The 14,444-nt window shown below is 42.1% G+C and overlaps 1 pseudogene; it reads right to left on the reverse strand.

The window, feature by feature from the left end:
- LOC109131207 lies at window positions 345-13,574 on the reverse strand (annotated as a pseudogene).

A 14,444-nucleotide genomic window follows, 5' to 3' on the forward strand; every position in this document is an offset into this window, starting at 1 on the left:
TTTTTTTTTTTTTTTTTTTTTTTTTTTTTTTTTGCTATGTTTCAAAATAGGTTCGCTGGTTCAAATATTTGTATTTGTATAGTGATTTTCCGGTAGGGTATCAGTTTGTGACTGCAGCGTTCTGTCATGCTAACTTGTGAGAAATCTGTCTTCGCTTTCTTTTTTGCTTAGTCTTTTTATTTCTCTCCTCCTTGACGTTGACCTTTTTGTATATATAATTCTAGGAACCTCTCCAGCAATCTTTTTTATTTATTACTCCAAAATCTATGAGTCTAGAAGTTATTGAAAACAGCAACTGTACAATACATTTTTTTTATACAAGATCATTCAGCTGCAATGTACATATAGTGAGTTCTCAAAGTATTGACTCTGAAGTTTCAACAGAAGAATAATTGAAAACCAAATTCTCTGGATTCAGTTCAGCCAAAGCCAATTTTGTTTGTTTCAGTTCAAGAACACTGTACAAGAATGTACAAATTGTCCACTGATCCCAAACTGCGCTTGGGACTGCTTCTGGCATATGATTGGCACTCGAGCTCCAAGTTTGCAAGCAGAGAGATTCATAGCTTTTGCAGTTGGAAGTTCTCGTTTCCTTAGTGGGATCTGCAAGAGATTAAAACTACCAGATAACTGTCTTTGGTACAGCTTCTCCAACTTTGCGATCTCTATGTCCTTACATTTCAATGCATTGATCGCTTTGTTCGACTCATCAGTGAGTCCCGCGACACGCCAAGCTTCTGCTAAGAGCAAGAAAGTGGAATTCTCGGGCTTCACACCAAACCCTCTCATCATCTGCAAAACCTCTTCTGCTTTCCATGGTTGCTTCACCTCTAGGTAACTGATATGATTAGGTTTTGATATGTTATTAGAATTATGGTGTTATTCCTTTTTAATTAGATTTAAGGTTTTATATAGTTTCCTTTTAATAGGAGAGATAGGTCGGTTTGTAAGGTTCTATATAAGAACCCTCTTATGCTAATGAGAATTCCAAGCTTCCAACAATTAACCTAATTCTCAAGGAGAGAGTTGGGTTAAAGCAAAGTTAGCTCTTAAATATCTTGTTCTTAAGTTTAAGCAACATGTGTGATAACAAGATCTAAGGCCACGGCTTTGGCTCATAACAACTTGCTATCAGAGCCGATTGATTCAATGGGAGACGGAGAAGTAACGCTTGCTCAATTGATGAAGGAGATTAAGAAGATTCATGAGAAATTGGATCCAATGCAAGTTACGCTTGCAAGCACTAGAGGAGAGAACAACAACGCAAGAAGAAGCCTCAAAATCCACAATTTCTGCACAACAAGAAGAACGAGATCAAAGAAAAGCAACAGTGGAGGAGCTTCACGATGAACAAACAAAACTCCAAGAAACTCTCGCAGCAGAAAAAGAAGAAATCACTAACAAGTTTCAAGCTCTTTCCTCTTCTATAAGAGGGGACGTGACGGGGGAGGAGAAGGAAGCAGCCTTCATGTCTAAGGTGAAGCCAAAAAGTGATACAAGTTTTAATGATGGAGCCATGGTTGAGGGTAGCTCAATCGGGAGGGCCATGGTTGAGAAGTTCGGTGGGTAGGGAGTGAGGCCATCGACTAACTGACGGAGGTGGAGAATGGGCCATTCGACAGATTAAAGATGTCCAAGAAGATGAAGAAACAACCAGTTACGTGACAGGAGATATTAGAGTGCAAAAAGGATTTGGTTGGAAGAGCTCTAGAGAAAGTGGAAGGGAAGAGGCTGGTAGAATTATGGTGCCACCATCAAGGATGGAGTTTCCACCTTACGATGGTAAACTACCACAAATGAGTGGTTACAAAAGTGTGAAGATTATTTCAAAGATCAAGGTATCTTCAATGACGATGCAAGAGTTCGCCAAGCAACCTTTTTCTTGACTGGTAAAGCGTATCACTGGCACAACAATTTGAGAAGGTTAGTCACGCATAGGCTAGGCTGGGCTGAATTTAAAAAGATTTGTAAAAGTCGTTTTGGAAAGGCCGATGCCGTGAATCCAATTGGAGAGTTATGTAATCTACGACATATGGGAACAGTTGATGAGTATTGTAACCAATTTGAGGAATGTTTGGGAAGGCAAACAAGACTAACTGGAGACCAACAACTGTGGCAGTTTTGCGTTGGACTTACAGATAGTTTAAGGAAGGAAGTCGAGTATCTCCGTCCTGAGACCATTTTTAAAGCAATGGAATATGCTCAAGATAATGAATACAAGATCGATAATAACAAGCAGACACACACATTTGGAGGACATTTGGCACCAATAGCTCAACACTCGGTCTTGTTCCCTAGGACAGGAAATCTTGAGAGCTCCAAGGGTGGAAAAGACAAGGAAGCTCAGTTGCTCCAACAAACATAAGAGAAACCGGCTCCTCAACAATTGTTTTTGAAGAAATTGACCACCGTAGAAATGGAAGAGCGACAAGCAAAAGGTCTCTGCTTCAACTGTGATGAATTCTTCACCCGAGGGCATGTTTGCAAACCAGTTCTTTTTTCAGATCATGGTAGTCAATGATGGTGCTAATCAAGACGACTAATAATAGGATTTTCACCCAGGGTATCAATTCCCTATGCAGTTGTAATACAAAGGGTTATCAATCCAAATGGTTATTATGCTAGTAGATGAGATATGACCAGAACTATGCAAGTCAAGTCAAGCAATAAATGATTTTGATCTAACAATCCTAAAATAAATAAAAGAAAGTAAATAAACAAGAACCACACGACCTAAGCACTCGATGCAAGCATTCGAGTACATGATCGGGTGGGGTGATCGAGTAAACAAGATGAGTATGAACAACTCGAGGGTGTACACGAAGCTGGTGATCGAGTACCAATTTGGGTATAGGATCGAGTGATGAATAAAAATGTAAACAATCAAGATGCGAAAGCTCCTAAGGATGGGGTAAGCGACTCCTAAGTGTTCCTGACCAGTATGGATGTCCTACATGCCTCAAGCAAATATTCCTTAGACAATGAATCTCTAAAATCTTGTTAAAACACTCTCGTGATAGAAACAATCAACCTTGATCACTTCCCTACCCAACTCTCATTGGAGAAACATGACCAAGCAGGCAATACAAACCGATTCATTATTGTCAATAAACTCCTTACACATCTAATCTCTTAGGCTAAGTGTAACATCCGCAAACCAAAATCTCGGTTTAGGGATTGCATCGGTCGATGCAAGGTTGATTTTCTGCGGTACGAGTTTAAGTTATACGCTGCGTTTTGGGTTAGGAAAACCCTTAACTCGAGTTTTTGTCTCATTAGTTGTGTTTAGACGCTTTTGAGAGAAAAAAAATTAGAGAAAAGTTCCCTAAGTGTTCTTGAGTGTTCTTGGTGATTTCTGGTGATTGGAGGCGTTTCCTGTTGAGATCGTGGTAGGAGCTTCCTAGGAGCGTGTTCTTGCTTGTTTAAGGTTCAGTAACTTCTTGGCAAAGGTAAGTGCATGACCATGGCTTATCTAAGCTGGAGATCTCTCTGATTTGCTTGTGATGTGCTGTAGGCTTGTTAGATTGATATTTGGGACGTAAGGAAGCTTTCTTGCGGCTTGAGATCGAGTTTTGTGGTTGTAGGAACGAAGATCCGGCGAGAAGCTTTGGGAGAAAACGATGCTCGGCATTGCATCGGTCGATGCACTTTGTGCGTCGGTCGATACAAATGTGAGGACGACGCGTAAAATCTAGGGTTTTACTGCTATGTCGAGCATGCGTCGGTCGATGCAATGGGAGCATCGGTCGATGCAAGTTAACCTTGCATCGGTCGATGCAGATCTTGCGTTAGTCGACGCAACCACCAACTGGTGTCGGTCGATGCATACTCTGTGTCGGTCGATGAAGAGTCCTGTTTTGTTATTGTTGATTGTTGGTTGATGGTTTGAGACGTCTCTATTGTTTGTATGTATTGCCCAGTAAATGGGAGGATTGCCTTACTGAGTGTTTATAAAATACTCATGCATTGCAATTTGTGTTTGTGGTGCAGGTAAAGGCAAAGTGTGATCGTGGAATCAAAGCAATGAAGAGGAGGATGTTCTAGGGACTCGATTGGTTGTTGTCTGGCATTGCTAGGTTACTAGAGTTGGGTCATTAGAAACATTGCTAGGATGCTGGTTCTATGATTCTTGTTTGGTTGAACTTTGGATATTGTTTATGTTATAATTATTGGATATTGAGATTGGTTATTTCCGCTGTTGATTGTGATTGTGGTTAGGTGGCTAGTGGGTATGAGACCACTAGTTGTAGTTTATTTATTATTATTATTTATATTTATTTATTATTTAAAATAAATAATAGTGGGTATGGGACCGCGTAGGTCAGCTTCTTGGGATTGGTTCTGCGGGCCTTGTTGTTGTTGGAATCCAGGTGGTGCAATTGGTTGGTGGTAGTTACCAGAATATTGCTGCTTAGGAGCATAGCCTTGATTGTATTGGACAAAAGGCTTTTGCTGGACTTGGTTCCCTTGAACTGCGAATGGGTAGATTTGGTCTTGAGGGTTTGCAACGTTTGGGTTATGGTATAACAGATTTGGATTCGGTTTGTAGTTGTGGTACCCTTTGTTGTACCCTTTGTTGTAACCTCCTTGGTTGTTGATGTAGTTCACATCCTCTAGCTGAGCATTCTCCCCATCTTGTTGCAGAAACTGCTCTTCCTCTGAGATTGCATGGACATGGTGCTGCTGGTTGAGTAGTTTATCCAACTTGTCATTGAGGGCTTTCATGTCCCTCTTGTACTTGGCATCATCCTCTCCAGTAGATCGCACAATACGATCGTACTCCTCATTGTAATGCAGATCTGATTGAGCCAAGTTCTCCACTAGATCCCAACCTTCATCGACATCCTTGTTGAGGAAGTTACCATTGCTTGCGGTGTCCAACAACATCCACATCTTAGGGACCACTCCTCAGTATAGTGTACTCAGCAATGAAGCATTGCTGAATCCATGATGAGAGCATCTGGTAGTGTAACCCTTGAAACATTCCCAAGCTTCACTAAACGTCTCATTGTTCTTCTGAACAAAGCTGGAGATGTCATTTTGCAGCCTTGCTGTCCTGGAGTTGGAGAAGAATTTGGCTAGAAACGCCTTCTTTCATGCTTCCGAGGTGGTGATGCACTCCTTGAGGAGTGATTTCTCCCAGATATGTGCCTTGTCTCCCAAAGAAAATGGGAACAGCCGGAGTTTGAATCCATCTTCACTAACTCCATTAATCTTGGTTAGGCTACAGAGCCTATCAAACTCATCGAAATGGTCCAATGGGTCCTCCATTGGCAATCCATGAAACTTGTTGCTTTGTATCATCTAGATGAGACTACTCTTTATCTCAATGTTGTTGTTCTGAACAGCAGGTGGCACAGTGCCATTTCTTTGAGTATGAGTAGATGGAGCATCTCCTACTCCTATGTTGGTCCACACTGGAGGAGCTGGTGGACCATTCTGATTGTTCATTGTCTCCTCAATTGTTGTTGGTTGCGGTAGATGGACTTGTTGTTGACGGAGTAGCCTTGGTCTGTCGATGTTGTCGATGAATGGACGCAAGTGTTGACTACCCTTGGATCGTGTTTGCATGCACAAGCAGGTGACCGAGTGAGTGCACGACGGTCTACCTGATCCAGGTGATCGAGTGACGGGTCAGGTGGGTGCTCGGGTTGTACCTGAAAAGCAAAACAAACAAACACGAAAGCAAACAAGTCAGTTCCGAACCAAAGTATAAAATAGAACTTGATTTAGCAAGTGCTGAAATCTTAAACGTAGCAAATTAAGTTCAACCAAATGGCAACGGCGCCAAATTGATAACAGGATTTTCACCCAGGGTATCAATTCCCTATGTAGTTGTAGTACAAAGGGTTATCAATCCAAATGGTTGTTATGCTAGCAGATGAGATATGATCAGAACTATGCAAGTCAAGCCAAGCAATAAATGGGTTTGATCTAACAATCCTAAAATAAATAAAAGAAAGTAAATAAACAAGAACCACACGACCTAAGCACTCGATGCAAGCATTCGAGTACAAGATCGGGTGGAGTGATCGAGTAAACAAGATGAGTATGAACAACTCGAGGGTGTACACGAAGCTGGTGATCGAGTACCAATTTGGGTATAGGATCGAGTGATGAATAAAAATGTAAACAATCAAGATGCGAAAGCTCCTAAGGATGGGGTAAGCGACTCCTAAGTGTTCCTGACCAGTATGGATGTCCTACATGCCTCAAGCAAATATTCCTTAGACAATGAATCTCTAAAATCTTGTTAAAACACTCTCGTGATAGAAACAATCAACCTTGATCACTTCCCTACCCAACTCTCATTGGAGAAACATGACCAAGCAGGCAATACAAACCGATTCATTATTGTCAATAAACTCCTTACACATCTAATCTCTTAGGCTAAGTGTAACATCCGCAAACCAAAATCTCGGTTTAGGGATTGCATCGGTCGATGCAAGGTTGATTTTCTGCGGTACGAGTTTAAGTTATACGCTGCGTTTTGGGTTAGGAAAACCCTTAACTCGAGTTTTTGTCTCATTAGTTGTGTTTAGACGCTTTTGAGAGAAAAAAAATTAGAGAAAAGTTCCCTAAGTGTTCTTGAGTGTTCTTGGTGATTTCTGGTGATTGGAGGCGTTTCCTGTTGAGATCGTGGTAGGAGCTTCCTAGGAGCGTGTTCTTGCTTGTTTAAGGTTCAGTAACTTCTTGGCAAAGGTAAGTGCATGACCATGGCTTATCTAAGCTGGAGATCTCTCTGATTTGCTTGTGATGTGCTGTAGGCTTGTTAGATTGATATTTGGGACGTAAGGAAGCTTTCTTGCGGCTTGAGATCGAGTTTTGTGGTTGTAGGAACGAAGATCCGGCGAGAAGCTTTGGGAGAAAACGATGCTCGGCATTGCATCGGTCGATGCACTTTGTGCGTCGGTCGATACAAATGTGAGGACGACGCGTAAAATCTAGGGTTTTACTGCTATGTCGAGCATGCGTCGGTCGATGCAATGGGAGCATCGGTCGATGCAAGTTAACCTTGCATCGGTCGATGCAGATCTTGCGTTAGTCGACGCAACCACCAACTGGTGTCGGTCGATGCATACTCTGTGTCGGTCGATGAAGAGTCCTGTTTTGTTATTGTTGATTGTTGGTTGATGGTTTGAGACGTCTCTATTGTTTGTATGTATTGCCCAGTAAATGGGAGGATTGCCTTACTGAGTGTTTATAAAATACTCATGCATTGCAATTTGTGTTTGTGGTGCAGGTAAAGGCAAAGTGTGATCGTGGAATCAAAGCAATGAAGAGGAGGATGTTCTAGGGACTCGATTGGTTGTTGTCTGGCATTGCTAGGTTACTAGAGTTGGGTCATTAGAAATATTGCTAGGATGCTGGTTCTATGATTCTTGTTTGGTTGAACTTTGGATATTGTTTATGTTATAATTATTGGATATTGAGATTGGTTATTTCCGCTGTTGATTGTGATTGTGGTTAGGTGGCTAGTGGGTATGAGACCACTAGTTGTAGTTTATTTATTATTATTATTTATATTTATTTATTATTTAAAATAAATAATAGTGGGTATGGGACCGCGTAGGTCAGCTTCTTGGGATTGGTTCTGCGGGCCTTGTTGTTGTTGGAATCCAGGTGGTGCAATTGGTTGGTGGTAGTTACCAGAATATTGCTGCTTAGGAGCATAGCCTTGATTGTATTGGACAAAAGGCTTTTGCTGGACTTGGTTCCCTTGAACTGCGAATGGGTAGATTTGGTCTTGAGGGTTTGCAACGTTTGGGTTATGGTATAACAGATTTGGATTCGGTTTGTAGTTGTGGTACCCTTTGTTGTACCCTTTGTTGTAACCTCCTTGGTTGTTGATGTAGTTCACATCCTCTAGCTGAGCATTCTCCCCATCTTGTTGCAGAAACTGCTCTTCCTCTGAGATTGCATGGACATGGTGCTGCTGGTTGAGTAGTTTATCCAACTTGTCATTGAGGGCTTTCATGTCCCTCTTGTACTTGGCATCATCCTCTCCAGTAGATCGCACAATACGATCGTACTCCTCATTGTAATGCAGATCTGATTGAGCCAAGTTCTCCACTAGATCCCAACCTTCATCGACATCCTTGTTGAGGAAGTTACCATTGCTTGCGGTGTCCAACAACATCCACATCTTAGGGACCACTCCTCAGTATAGTGTACTCAGCAATGAAGCATTGCTGAATCCATGATGAGAGCATCTGGTAGTGTAACCCTTGAAACATTCCCAAGCTTCACTAAACGTCTCATTGTTCTTCTGAACAAAGCTGGAGATGTCATTTTGCAGCCTTGCTGTCCTGGAGTTGGAGAAGAATTTGGCTAGAAACGCCTTCTTTCATGCTTCCGAGGTGGTGATGCACTCCTTGAGGAGTGATTTCTCCCAGATATGTGCCTTGTCTCCCAAAGAAAATGGGAACAGCCGGAGTGTGAATCCATCTTCACTAACTCCATTAATCTTGGTTAGGCTACAGAGCCTATCAAACTCATCGAAATGGTCCAATGGGTCCTCCATTGGCAATCCATGAAACTTGTTGCTTTGTATCATCTAGATGAGACTACTCTTTATCTCAATGTTGTTGTTCTGAACAGCAGGTGGCACAGTGCCATTTCTTTGAGTATGAGTAGATGGAGCATCTCCTACTCCTATGTTGGTCCACACTGGAGGAGCTGGTGGACCATTCTGATTGTTCATTGTCTCCTCAATTGTTGTTGGTTGCGGTAGATGGACTTGTTGTTGACGGAGTAGCCTTGGTCTGTCGATGTTGTCGATGAATGGACGCAAGTGTTGACTACCCTTGGATCGTGTTTGCATGCACAAGCAGGTGACCGAGTGAGTGCACGACGGTCTACCTGATCCAGGTGATCGAGTGACGGGTCAGGTGGGTGCTCGGGTTGTACCTGAAAAGCAAAACAAACAAACACGAAAGCAAACAAGTCAGTTCCGAACCAAAGTATAAAATAGAACTTGATTTAGCAAGTGCTGAAATCTTAAACGTAGCAAATTAAGTTCAACCAAATGGCAACGGCGCCAAATTGATAACAGGATTTTCACCCAGGGTATCAATTCCCTATGTAGTTGTAGTACAAAGGGTTATCAATCCAAATGGTTGTTATGCTAGCAGATGAGATATGATCAGAACTATGCAAGTCAAGCCAAGCAATAAATGGGTTTGATCTAACAATCCTAAAATAAATAAAAGAAAGTAAATAAACAAGAACCACACGACCTAAGCACTCGATGCAAGCATTCGAGTACAAGATCGGGTGGAGTGATCGAGTAAACAAGATGAGTATGAACAACTCGAGGGTGTACACGAAGCTGGTGATCAAGTACCAGTTCGGGTATAGGATCGAGTGATGAATAAAAATGTAAACAATCAAGATGCGAAAGCTTCTAAGGATGGGGTAATCGACTCCTAAGTGTTCCTGACATGTATGGATGTCCTACATGCCTCAAGCAAATATTCCTTAGACAATGAATCTCTAAAATCTTGTTAAAACACTCTCGTGGTAGAAACAATCAACCTTGATCACTTCCCTACCCAACTCTCGTTGGAGAAACATGACCAAGCAGGCAATACAAACCGATTCATTATTGTCAATAAACTCCTTACACATCTAATCTCTTAGGCTAAGTGAGTTAATTTCTAGCATTGATTGATTCAAGCATTTCATCTACACCTCTCGGTGGTAAAACACCCCAGATCTAATCTCAACCTCTCAGTCTGTTGATAGCATTAAGAACACCAATCTAGAAAGGAATTTATAAAGCATAAACAACCAAGCTAAGACATCCTAACCGATCAAGAACACAAAATCATCTATCCCATCCCTAGAAAGTTTGTTTCACTACTCAGATCTCATTGCAGAAAACATAAAAGCATAGATAAACGAAAATTGCATTGTATTGAAAAATAAAATAAAAGTGAAGAGTACAAAATATAAATCTAAAAGGATAGCAAAAAGAAGTAAAATAAATCCTAACAATAGTGGAAAAAGAGTTTGAGTCGCTCAAGATCTCTCTCAAAAGCTCTCGCTCTCTGGTTTGAGGGTCTGCGGCGTGCTAGGGCGAGAGGAAGAAGACGGGGGGGGGGTTTATATATGAAAACCCCTTTAACCTAGCTTCCAAGTCCTACCCGAGGGTCTGCTCGATGATGTGCACGAGGAAGAGGTCGGGTTACTCCTCGGGTAGGTCTTCGGGTTATTCTTCCTTCTCTTGAATCCTCCTCGATCGGGTTGGGGTTCGGACTGTTCTTCCTGCTTAATAGCTCCTTCGGGTACATGCTCGGATTTGAACTTGTTTCTCCCCATTTTAGGTTCTAAAGCACCTGTTTTCATCCAAAATATGCAAATGCAAGAATGCAACACCCTAAATGGCGTAAATGCGAATTCCTACAGTTAATGACCTAAAAATGCTAAGGTTAGGGCATAAAAAATGCAAAATATGGACAAAAAAGGATGCTTAAAACATGTAAATTAGAGAGTTATCAACGACAAACCACTTGAAGAGGAGGACATGCCATGACCTGAAGCTTGAGGACAAGCTTCAAGTGGAAGAGGGGAGTAATGATATGATTATTTGGTTTTGATATGTTATTAGAACTTTGGTGTTATTCCTTTTTAATTAGATTTAAGGTTTTATATAGTTTCCTTTTAATAGGAGAGATAGGTCGGTTTGTAAGGTTCTATATAAGAATCCTCTCATGCTAATGAGAATTCCAAGCTTCCAACAATTAACCTAATTCCTAAGGAGAGAGTTGGGTTAAAGGGAAGTTAGCTCTTAAATCTCTTGTTCTTAAGTTTAAGCAACGGGTGTGATAACAAGATCTAAGGCCAAGGCTTTGGCTCATAACAGTAACCTCACATTAGTGTCTCAAATGTCTTTATATTCGGCGAAACCCCAAACTTGCCCATCTTGTTGAAAACCCTCATTGCATCATCCATACTACCGCTGCTGCAATGCACACTGATCACCGTGGTGAAGATCACAACGTTGGGCCTTGATTCAACTATCAAAGTCTCAAGAAGTTCCTCAGCTTTCTTGTGCTCTTTTGCTCTAACATACCCTTTGGCTAAAATGCTGTAAGCGTGTGAGCGTCTGTTTTGACTCCTGCTTTTAACATTTCTTCAAACACTTGTGCAGCTTTCTCCATGTATCCAACTGAGCTCCAAGAGTTCATCACGGTACTGTATGTGATTACATCTACCTTCACCTTACACTCCATCAAGGTAAGAACCTGCACTTTTCATTCTTTATACTACGTGATTACATCTATCTTCCATTGAAACTATGCTCAATATGCCACCAGTCTATCAACATCGCACTCTCGGATACTGCACGTTTTCCTTGAATGGTACTGAGAGTTACCATGTGATATGTTCCAAATGCACCATATTTAATTGTGTACATGCTTTGACTAGTTAAATGCCATCCTAAATAATATGGGCTGACAAGCCGATGCAGTAAAGCCTTCCCTGAAACTATATATGTATGTGGGTGTAGTTGTTGTTGAGTTTACTTTTGATTTATGTAATCTTAGATCTTACCTTTTTTTTTTTTTTTTTTTTTTTTTTTTTTTTNTTAATTTATATGATTTTAGATCTAACTTTTAATTTATATTAAACTGGTCTCCAACTTCAACTAGGAATATTAAATTTCAAATCTTTAAAAAGACAAATTATTGCAATTTTTTGAAGAACAAAGTAGTCCGAGTTGTGAATCAAAGATTTGAATGTCTCAAATGGCATATCTGTTGGTGTTGTTGTTGGAGTAGGTTAATAAGAGCGGTACAAGTGTAGGCTCCAATTGTGTCGTCGGTGGCAGAGGTGCAGCAAAGGACAAGCTGTCACCAATTGACCTGCAGAACAATTGGTGGCAGCTTGTCCTGTGGGAAGATTGTTAATGGGTGGGGACCAAGGTTCGAGGAACGCCTGGCGCACCAATAATCTACTGGTGGATTTGGATGTGAGTTCCTTTCCACGGTGAAGGGTTAGGATCGATGTCCTGCAGGGCCAGCTTAGGGTCTATGGGGGCAAGCTAGCAGTGGGCTAGTGGGGTCCACGGGACGGGTTGTTATAGTTTCACCATGGGGAGCGACGGTGTTGTTCTAAGAAGAAAGACGAGAGTTTCCGCTTGTGCATTGATTATTGGGGTCTAAACCGGGTCACTGTGAAGAACAATTACCGTCTTCCCAAGATCGATGAGTTGTGAGTTCCTTTCCACGGTGAGGGGTTAGGATCGATGCCCTGCAGGGCCAGCTTAGGGCCTATGGGGGCAAGCTAGCGGGTCACCAATAACCTACTGGTAGATTTGGATGTGAGTTCCTTTCCACGGTGAGGGGTTAGGATCGATGCCCTGCAGGGCCAGCTTAGGGCCTATGGGGGCAAGCTAGCGGTGGGCTAGTGGAGTCCATGGGACGGGTTGTTACAGTTTCACCGTGGGGAGCGACGGTGTTGTTCATTAAAAAGAAAGACGAGAGTTTCCGCTTGTGCATTGATTATCGGGGTCTAAACCGGGTCACTGTGAAGAACAATTACCGTCTTCCCAAGATCGATTAGTTGTTGGATCAATTGAGAGGTGCTACTTGGTTCTCTAAGATTGATCTAGCGTTTGACTATCATTAGATTTCGAAAGATGAGGCAGATGTGAGAAAGACGGCCTCTAGGATGAGGTATGGGTATTATGAGTTCGTTGTGATGCCTTTTGGGTTGACCAATGCACCAACAACGTTCATGAGGTTGATGAACAATATGTTCTAGGAGTTTTTGGACGTGTATGTTATCATCTTCATCGATGATATTCTGGTGTACTTTAAGAGTCCTGAGGAGTATAAGGTAGACTTGATAGCAGTGTTAGGGAAGCTGCGGGAACCGAAGCTGTTCGCTAAGTTGAGCAAGTGCAGTTTCCTGCACAGGGAGATGGGATTTATGGGTCACATTGTGACTGCAGAGGGAGTTTCTGTGGATCCAGAGAAGATTCAGGCCATTAGAGATCAGGAGTTTTCTTGGATTTGCGGGTTACTACAGGAGGTTTGTGAAGGGTTTTTTTAGTAAGGCATGACCTATGACTAAGTTGACGGGAAGGATGTTCCTTTTGTTTGGTCGCGAGAGTGTGAGGAGGGTTTCGCAAGCCTGAAGGAGATGCTGACTACTATGCCAGTGTTGGCATTGCCAGAGCAGAATGAGCTATATGTAGTTTATGCAGACCCTTCCGGAGTTGGCTAGGGATGTGTGCTGATGTTGATCCTCCCTCAATCTTAAATTACACAGTCCCTTGTGTAGATAGAAGTCTGAAAAATAATCCAAGAATCACAAAAAGAAACAAATTACAATGCATTGGTATAAACAATGGTTGGATGAAAGGTGGTACCTCATTGGGTTGTGAAGAAGGAGGTTGTATCAGCCTCCATGCTCGCCAAGTTGTATTCAGGGCTGTCACCGGATCCAGTGGGTGTCGGGATTAGCTCATCAGAGAGCTCGGTTATGTGCACGGACGACTTGCTTGGACCAACATCCGAGTGATGTGTCGGGTACGGCATCGCATAGCTAACCGGGTATGGCATCGGGTACTACATCAGATAGGGCGGCGGGTAAGAACCTGAATGTTCACCCGAGTATGTGCTCGAATGAGGCATCAGATAGGTCAGCGGGTAAGGCATCAGATAAGGTTGGTGGTAAGGACCCGAGTGATCACCTGAGTAGGTGCTCGGGTGGCGTATCGGATAGGGCATCGAGTACCCCATAGGGTTGGGAGCTGGGGTACTCGATGCCCCAGGGTATCAATTCCCTATGCAGTTGTAGTACAAAGGGTTATCAATCTAAATGGTTGTATGCTAGCAGATAGGATATGATCTAAACAATGAAAGTCAAGCCAACCAATAATGGGGTTTTGTCGAACAGTGCTAAAATGAACACAAAAAAAAAGAATAAAACAAAGAACTACTCGACCGAGGTACAAGATGCAAGAGATCGAGTACCGGATCGAATAGGTGGTCATGTGACAAGAAAACACAAACAAAATGATGAACAACTCGAGGCACCACACAATGCTGATGATTGAGTACCAGGTCAGGTTGGTGGTCGAGTGAATGATAAAAGCTTAAACAATCAAAATACGAAAGCTCCTAAGAATGGGTTAATCGGTTCAAAAAGTATTCCTAATCAACCTAGAATGTTTTACATGCCTCAAGCAATATATTCCCTAGACAATGAATCTCTAAACCTTGCTAATCAACTCTCATAGCAGAAACAATCAACCCTGATCACTTCCCTACCCAACTCTCGTTGGTGAGACATGACCAAGTAGGCATTAAAAATCAATTCACTATTTTCAATAAACTCCTTACTCATCTAATCTCTTAGGCTAAGTGAGTTAATATCTGGCATTAGTTTATTCAAGTATTTCATCGAACACCTCTCGGTGCTGAAATCCC

This window comes from Camelina sativa, chromosome 20 (assembly GCF_000633955.1).
Source record: "Camelina sativa cultivar DH55 chromosome 20, Cs, whole genome shotgun sequence".
NCBI classification, from domain to species: Eukaryota; Viridiplantae; Streptophyta; class Magnoliopsida; order Brassicales; family Brassicaceae; genus Camelina; species Camelina sativa.